Genomic DNA, 8,256 nt, shown 5'->3' with positions numbered 1-8,256 from the left:
ACTGTTTGTTTGCTCTTTAGTTCTTCTAGATTCTTGTTAAAGTTTCTTATATTTCCTCCATTCTGTTTCCAAGATTTTGGATCATCCTTACTATCATCATTCAGAATTCTTTTTCAGGTAGGTTGCCTATTTCATCTTCATTTATTTGGTCTTGTAGGTTTTTACCTTGCTCCTTTGTCTGTAACATATTTTTTTGTCATTTCATTTTTTTTTTTTTTGATGGGTGGTGCTGTATTCCTGTCTCATTGGTTGTTTGGCGGTGAGACATTTGCAGGAGTGGAGTTTGCAGGGAGTTGGATAGAGCTGGGTCTTGGTGCTGAGATGAGGACCTCTGGGAGGCCTCACTCCACTTGATATTCCCTGGGGTCTGAGGTTCTTTGTTAGTCCAGCAGTTTGGACTCAGAGCTCCCACCACAGGAGCTTATGCCCAACCTCCAGCCTGGGAACCAAGATCCTGCAAGCTTTCTGGCATGGTAAAAGAAAAAAAAAAAAAAGGAAGAAAGAAAGAAAAAAAAAGAGCAGTACAATATCAAAGAATAAAAAACAAAATAAAATTAGAAAGATAAAAAATATATTAGGAAAAATAAAACTATAATTGAAACAACTGCGACAAGGTAAAATAAAAGCACCACAGAAAAAACGAAAGAAAAAGGGGGGGGGAGGAACAAGCCAAAAGGATAGAACAATAACAAAGTATAAAGAATAATATAAAATTAGAAAAATAAAAGATTAGGAAAAATAAAAATATTGAAAAATCAACAATAATGAATCTACAAGGTTAAACAGAACCCCAATCTAAAAGAGGAAAAAAGAAAAGAGAAAAAAAACAAAAGCCTTGGCTATGGGGGTGGAGTTTAGGCTGGGGGGGTGTAACTTAGGGGCGGGACCTAGGCTGGTGGGGGGGTGGCGTTTGAGTGTGGGGCAGGGCCTCTGCTTAGGACCTGAGCAGGGAAGGGGAGAGGCAGCACGTGGAAAGGAGGGCCTCTGGAGTGTGGAGATCGGAGTTTGGCGGTAGGTTCCTGCCTGAGGGTGTGTGGGTGGGGCTTAGGCCCAGTGCCTTGGAGGGGGTCTCAGAGGGGGTCTCCGAGTGTAGAGGTGGGGCCCTGGGGGGGTGTAGGGGCGGGGCTTGGGCTCTGCACATCAGGAGGGAGGCTCCGAGGGCAGAGGATTAGGCCTATGAGCCCAACAGGCTCTGCTGTGCCTAAGTGGACAGGGAAAGCGCTGGTCCTGTTCCCTTCCGTTCCTTTGCTCCCCTCCCCCACCATCTCCCCCAGGGCCTCCCCCGTCGCCGCTGGACCCCTAACCGTGGGTGGGTCCCGCTGGCTGTAGGAACTTCTCCCATCCCCCAGCCACCCCTCAGGGGCGCCAGTCCCGTTCCACCGCCACTTGTCCAACCCCCTTCACTTCCCCCACACCCTACTGTCCTACCTGGTTGCTGGGGGTCCCTCCCGTCCCCTTAGATGTCCATGGCCCCCCACCGGTACCTGGTAGGTGCCCTAGTTGTGAGGAGATGCAAATTCCATGTCCTCCTAGCTCGCCATCTTGACCCCACCCCTACCTCCATGCTTTGTGTCTGCTGTTCCCTCCCCTGGAAAGCCTTTCTTCTCCTGTCTCACCTGGACATTCCAACTCACTTGTCAAGGTACCGGCTACACAACCTTCCTTAACTGCCTCTGACAAAATTAATTATTCCTTCTCTCTGTTCCACGGCCCTTGGTACAAGCCTTATTCAGCACTTGGCTGCATTGTTTTGTTTTCCTATCTGCCTTCACTGGAAGGCAGCTTAGTCATCGTGGTATTCCCCCGTGGCCCCATGGGAGGGAGGAGCTCTACACATTTGTGAAATTAGTGAGCGCATTTCCTGTCCTTCTCTGCCAGAGATATGCCAAGAGACCGAGAGGAGAGAGCCTACCTAGATTAGACAACAGTACTCACAAACATCTCAAAAGCTCTGTTGTATGTCCAGGAAAAGCTTCCTTCCAGAACCCATGTGGCAAAGCACATTGAAGCAAGCTCTAGCAGACACGGGAAAAGTCTACCTTTCACCCTCAGAGAGGCTGTGCTTGGAAAACCCGTGTTGATTTTTAACTTGAGTGTCAGTCACCCGTAAAATGCTGCCGGAAGTCTCTGTGGGGCCGGCCCAAATTGCAAATCGTGTGCAGCTTGTTTTCTAAACTGTGCTTTGTTAAAATAGCAATTCCCAGTTTGCCTCAGGTGTGGAGTTTAGGCTCATGGTTCACTGGATATTTTAGGAAAATATGAACAAACATTGCAGTCCCCGAATTCCCTGCCTGACACTATGTGAGGCTTAGGTTGTTTGTTCATATGGCTGAGATTTTTCAGAGAAGAGATTGCTGATAATGGCCATTCCATCTCCTGGCCCTCTCTCAAAAGAACCATGTTTACGTGCTCTGTGGATTTGAATGTCCACAAAACATCACTCTCCAGGGTAAGCCTGGAAGTGAGGTTGGGGGACTTTGGAGCCCCCGACAGAACCAGAGCCCTGGGCCCACATTAGAGATAAGGCCACACTTGGCCTTTTTCTGGGAGATCTAGCCAGATTGAAAGAACAAATGAATGCATGAATGAATGAATGAACAAAGGAATCCTTCCTCATAATTTGAAAAGAGGATTTGAAAACCCAACTCTATATTTAATGGTATTTTCCCCTCTCATCAACCTTCTCCCTACTCTCCCCTCTAGAGGTTCACCCCCTTGCTTTTGAGCACTGACTTGGTGAAGTCACTCACCAATATTTACTTTGCCAGATTGACCTTCAGTGTCAGACAGTAAAAAAGACCACCAGTGACCATTGTACAGGACCAGAGGCTGAATGGCTTTCCGATGAATTCTAGCCGGAAGGCTTTTGAAACAAAAGTAGGAGGAAAAGGTCAAGGAATGATATAAAATATCATTCATTCCCTTCATTGGAGAAAATGACATCTAGGTTGGCTGTCACTCTTCATCAGCCAGGTGTGTGTGCTGGAAGTGATGTTGACAGAATGGACTGGGTGCTGGCGAGATGTTGGGGAAACAGCAAGGCGGTGAAAGGGGGAGGGGTTTGGCGGAGTTCTGGCTCTGGCAAAGGTGAGGAAAATAAATCACAGTCGTGGAAAGGAGCTGCTTCAACTCCATGTCATCAAGTAGATAGCCAAGGGAGTCTCGGAGAACGAGGTCCTCGTGTCTGCCTGGGCAGATATTGGTGACAGCCACTGGTCAGACTCTTCAGGAATTAAAGAGTGTACATTAAGCTAAAACAGCTGTTCTTAGAAGTGCACATCCAATTTAGTTCCATAAATCAATTAACGATTATTATATAGAACAGAGAAAAATGTTGTAGGAATGAACAGCTGTGGTTTGGGGTATGCTACCCCACAGATGGGGGTAGCAGCTACCTACCGCCTGTCAACTCAGTCAGTCAGTGGAATCAAACTTCTTTAGACTGCTTCTTGAGGAGCTCGGAAACTCATGCCATCTTGGGAGGTATGTCACCCTGATCCCAAGACAGGAACGGGCAAGTTCTCTTTACTGGCTCTACCCTGGGATGGAAGTGGAAGTTCTCAGAAGGCACAACTGTATTATGGGGCCAAATCAAACACCCTTATAATGGAGTACAGGATGTCACATCCCTTATCTCACTTGGTCCTCACTGGGTCCTTTTGAGGGTAGGCAGGGCGTTGTTCATTCATTCATTCAACATTTACTAAGCAACATGTGTCAAGCTCTGTGTTAGGGATTAAGAATGTAATAAGACAGACCCAGGCTTTAAGATGCTCAGAGCATAGTTAGAATATTACCCATGGTACCACACTGTGAAAACATAGGACTAGAGGTATACACAGGACACTATGAGAACACATCAGCGAGGTACTGGATTCAGCCTTGGAGAGAAATTCAGGCAGGCTTGAGTTGATTTTGAAGGATGAATAGGAGTGAGTCAAATTACAAGGTGGCAGGGGGTGGGGTTTGGATTCCAGGAAGTGGGAATAACATTTATAAAGGTATAGAGGCATGGGCTTCCCTGGTGGTGCAGTGGTTGAGGGTCCGCCTGCCGATGCGGGGGACATGGGTTCGTGCCCCGGTCCGGGAAGATCCCACATGCCGCGGAGCGGCTGGGTCCGTGAGCCATGGCCGCTGAGCCTGCGCTCCGCAACGGGAGAGGCCACAACAGTGAGAGGCCCACGTACCACAAAAAAAAAAAAAAAACTTTATGCTTTTTGCTGCTAAGTGACATTCTGACTGACTAAGGATTATACCAGTCAACAACAAGTTATATATTACTAGTTATTTTTCTTAGATCAGGAAAGAGATGCTCAGATAGATTATGTGAATTAGCTAACATAGGTGGAAAAAGGTACAGTAGTGTTTTGAGCCTGTGTCCTTGATCCTTCCCTAGTCTTGGGTTTCCTTATTTTTCTGTTCACACTTGTGCTAACTCAGAACTTTATCTGGAGAACCCCTACTCTGTGCCATAGACTCCTCTAGCGTTAGGAGTACAATGAAAACGTGTACTTCCTGTTTCCACAGAGCTTATGGGCTAGTGACATTTCCAGATTCCTTCCTCTCTATCTGGAGAAAATCTCGAGCGAACAGACTGAATGACAAAAGGAGAAAGAGAAAAGTGTTCAAGTCATATAATGGGTCACAGCTCGGCTAGTCATTTTTGACCCAGCTTCCAGGACCATGTCAAGAGACACGAGGGAATTGCATCTTCTGTTGTGCCATTACTTGGTTGGGCCAGTCATGTGGGTGGAGGTCTGGAAGGAAGAAACCCACCTCAGTGGGGATTAACTACAGATATTCAGCGTGAGTTTAAGAAGGAGGGAGTATACAGAAGCACTCAGTGGGGTGAATGACAGGTTGCAGCAATAACGGGGGAGTCTGACAGAGGCATCTGAATTGAGTGCGTTTTATTGTGAATGACTCACATTTCTTGAGTTCTTTTTGCGTGGTTGGCATTGTTCTAGGTACTGGAAGAAAGTAGAAGTGAAAAGCTCTGGGGGCTGGAGATCAAGACGTTCCAGGAAACGTCTGGCACAAAGCAATGCAGGTGAGGTAGGAGGCGGAGTGCAGAGGTGGTGGTGTTTCATTGGCGTGTGCTCCAGCTTTCTCCCTCCCTCCCTCTGGGGGCCCCTTTTCTATAGCCTCTCCCAACATGCACCCCCTGGGCCTCCAGACACCAAGCGAGCACTGTTGTGTTATCCCAGCCCTTTGCAGAGGCACCTTGCCCATGCCTGCACACCTGCTTTGGGATCAAACCACAAATGCCTACAGATATCAGCCAGGTCAACCTAGTGAGTAAAGAAAGATGTCGTGGGGAGCCAGTGGTAGGGGCTGCAGAGAACTGGACAGCTTCTTGTCCGTCTCAACAGGGCAGCTGCTACTGCTTCAGGCGATTGATGCTAGTCATACTAATGAAACAGGGCATCGCAAGATGGCCCAAGGTTCCAGGCGTATGGGGAAACCAGTTTTCGTCTGACATTTTATTATGTTTAAATATTGGAAATCCAGTTAATTTAACCTTTTGTGTTACAGTTTACATTGGCCAAAATAAAATAAGAGTTTAGACTGGATTCCACTGGGGGCCTCTCGTCTGTGCTTCTGTCCTAGGCGATGCCACGTTCCTTTTTCTTTCTCTCTCTAAGCCTGTCTCTCAATCCTGGGAGGTTACTGCTCAACTAATTAATTTCCAAGGGTGATAATGGCTTAATAGCAATCAATTTCCTTTCGTCTTCAAAGGCATGATCTGGAGGTACTGAAACTGATGGGGAAAATTGAGGCTTCATGGGAGGTGCAAGTGATCAGTAGGTGGGCGGGCCCTTTTTGTCCCAGCTCTCATCCAACCATTTGGGAAGTTTGTGGGCTCTGACCATGTCTAGGGTCAGCGCCCTCTTCAAGGGTTCTGGGGACACTCCATGATTCTTTATGAGTAGGTTCACTTGGGTCTGGGGCTTGGAATGGAGAAGGATGACTCTAGGGCATGGTACCTATGGAAAGACAAGGGCGACTCAGAGCTCCTCCCTGTGCAGCTCAGGTTTAGCACTAAGGCCCTACCTGCATGGTGCAATATGGTAGCCACTAGTCACACATAGCTACTTAAATTTAAATTAATTAAAATCAAATCAAATCCAATCCAATCTAGGTCCTCAGTGGCACTAGCCACATTTCATGTGCTCAATAGCCACTTTAGCTGGAAGTTACCATATTAGACACTGCAGATATGGAACATTTCCATCGTCTCAGAAAGTTTTATTAGACAGTGCTGCTGGACCACCTGCCTCATGGGGAAACAGGCATGGGAGTCAGGAGAACTGAGTTTTGGTCCTAACGCAGCCATTCATTGGCTCTGTGACCTTGGGCAAATTATTTAATTCCTCTGGCTCTCTTTCTTTATTGATAAAATGGAAATGATAACATTTTCCACAAGATTCCCTTGAACATTAAAGGAAAAGATAAACATATGGGCACTATAGTGATTAATAATGTTGCCCCCCAGACAGAATGTTGTCCTGCACGAGGGGCGGAGCTGAGCCTTATATACTCAGGGGGAACATTTTCTCCCCTCACTGTGGTCTCCAGTCTGGTTCTAGGATCTTACTGTTTTAGTTTTGCTTATCATCATAAGCTCAGAAAGTTCCCCTAGGTGCACGTAGGCAGGGAGGATAAGCAGGAAGGAAGAACTAGGCTGAGGATGCTGCCACAAGACTTGTGTAGAGCACAGTCTGCACGACTGTCCCAGGTGGCCTGAGGGAGGTTCAGGGCTGAGCATGCACCTGGGGACAATGAACAAAGGAGAATCTGAGGGGTCAAGCAGGTCTGGTTAACAGTGGACATTGGTGATGCTGGAAAGCAACAGGGCACAAGATCTAGTGCTTGGCATGTGGTAGGTGCTCAAGAAATACTTGTGGAATGAATGAATGAATGAATGTACAAAGCACACAGAAGGTAAAGGCCAACAGGCAGCTTCTGGTGACCCTGGCTGGCTTCTGTGATGGCGTCCCCATAGGTATAAAGCCTTGAGTTAATGGAGGAGGGAGAGCAGTGGAGGGTGGGATTCGCTTTCAAATAGGATGCAGTAAATACAGGGGAAGTATAACAGCCTCTAGTTATTGGCCGTCTACTATGTTCCAAGGGTTCTACGTGTTTATCTCTACTCCTTGCAAATACTCTGCAAGGTACATGTCTTTATTCCCATTGTAAAGAAGAGTGAGTTGCCCAGAGTCACCTGGCTTTGTGCAAGCATCCGAGATTCAAACCTAAAGTCCACTTCTTTCCTGCAAAGTCAAATTACTCTTAAACAGGGAACACGTTCTCTCTGAGGAGGCCTGCGTTGTCTGAGCTTTAATGTGAGAAGTCGCAACAATCTCTACTCTTCAGGTGGACTTCTGCCTAATGCTCTCTTTGGTTTGGCCTGGTTGGTAGACATAACATTTACACGAGTATTTCACAGCACTTTACCATCTGTGCCTTGAACATACAACAGCAGTGAAGTTATTTCTCTCCATTGAAAATGGAAAACCTGCAGCACCAGGAAGTTATATGACTTGTTCAAGAGCCTAAGAGAACAAGTCACTGATGGAGTGTATATGGAAATGAGGACATTCGGGGAACTGAAATGGATCTGTGACACATCATCGTATGTATCTATTGCTAAGTTATGGAATTGTTTAATGGAATTGTTTAATGCTTTTTGCTTCTTCCGCCTCAATGCTTTTAATTGTATATTCCAGAATGCAACAAAATAATGCCAAAAGACTGTGGACCACATAGAACACAAGTGTCAATCACAGGCCATTCTGCTTGGAGGTTGGTTTGTCTTACGTGAAGGGAGTGTCCGGTCATCAGACCCTATTTGTTACCCATGTTTCTACTAATACCTTTGTGGATGTTCTACTTACAAGAGTCTCTACATGGTTCAGGGTGTGTGGAGGAGTGAGCAGTCAGAAAGAGACAGGGGGCAGTCTTTCAACCAAGGTCCTTCCTGGACTTTTCCTTTTACATTTACCACTTAGGTGATGTCTTTCATTTGTGGATGTAGCCACATTCCCTCATGTTCCAGTGAGGACCGACCTGGGGGTCTGGTGGTCCTGGACAGGGTCTTCTAGGTGTGGGGTCCCCAGTTATGTTCTGCAAGTTGTTGGAAGGCACCCTGGAAGAAAGAGAAGAGAAGGAAAATGGAAATCAATCAGAGCAAGTGATAGTTGCCCTGAGGCAGCGTTCTTCAAAATGGGTTACACAAACACTAGTTCCATGAGT

At 46.6% G+C, this 8,256-nt stretch overlaps 1 long non-coding RNA gene across 1 annotated transcript; it reads left to right on the top strand.

Moving 5' to 3' along the window:
* The first annotated feature begins 981 nt into the window (after positions 1–981).
* Positions 982–7,831, top strand: LOC307064881. The gene is made up of 3 exons (XR_013811312.1): positions 982–1,011; positions 7,451–7,636; positions 7,731–7,831. It is a non-coding gene; the product is annotated as an uncharacterized lncRNA (long non-coding RNA).
* Positions 7,832–8,256: the final 425 nt, after the last annotated feature.

The sequence above is a fragment of the Hyperoodon ampullatus genome, assembly GCF_949752795.1.
Source record: "Hyperoodon ampullatus genome assembly, chromosome: 16".
Taxonomy (NCBI): domain Eukaryota; kingdom Metazoa; phylum Chordata; class Mammalia; order Artiodactyla; family Ziphiidae; genus Hyperoodon; species Hyperoodon ampullatus.
The sequence above is the reverse complement of the archived record's forward strand: the minus strand, read 5'-3'. Positions and strand labels throughout refer to the sequence as shown.